Below are 367 nucleotides of genomic sequence, written 5' to 3'. Positions count from 1 at the left end.
CAGGCCGGCGCAGGCAGGAACGTCGCCCCTGGGGTGGGAAGCGGAGCCGGTCAGCGCCTTCCTCCGAGGGGAACGGGAGTTTTAGGCAAAACGCGGTGCAAAAAACTTACTGTGTCTGAAAAAAACAGAGGGCGGACATTTTCAGAAGAGACAAACTTGTTTAACCGCTCGTATTAGTTAAGTCAGCCATCTGAAGAGATCAAACCAGCTCTTTAAAATTTGAATTATGCAACTTGTGCAGGAAAAAATGGTGGCTCGTTCACAACGCAAAAACTGGCGTATATCCCTGTGTTAGAGTCTGGTGTGGTCTCTTGCTTTCTGCTCAGAGGCGGAACACTGGCCAAAGCCCTTAGGGTAACAATTTAAC

Source organism: Pygoscelis adeliae, unplaced genomic scaffold (assembly GCF_000699105.1).
Source record: "Pygoscelis adeliae isolate BGI_AS28 unplaced genomic scaffold, ASM69910v1 Scaffold122, whole genome shotgun sequence".
Taxonomy (NCBI): Eukaryota; Metazoa; Chordata; class Aves; order Sphenisciformes; family Spheniscidae; genus Pygoscelis; species Pygoscelis adeliae.
The sequence above is the reverse complement of the archived record's forward strand: the minus strand, read 5'-3'. Positions refer to the sequence as shown.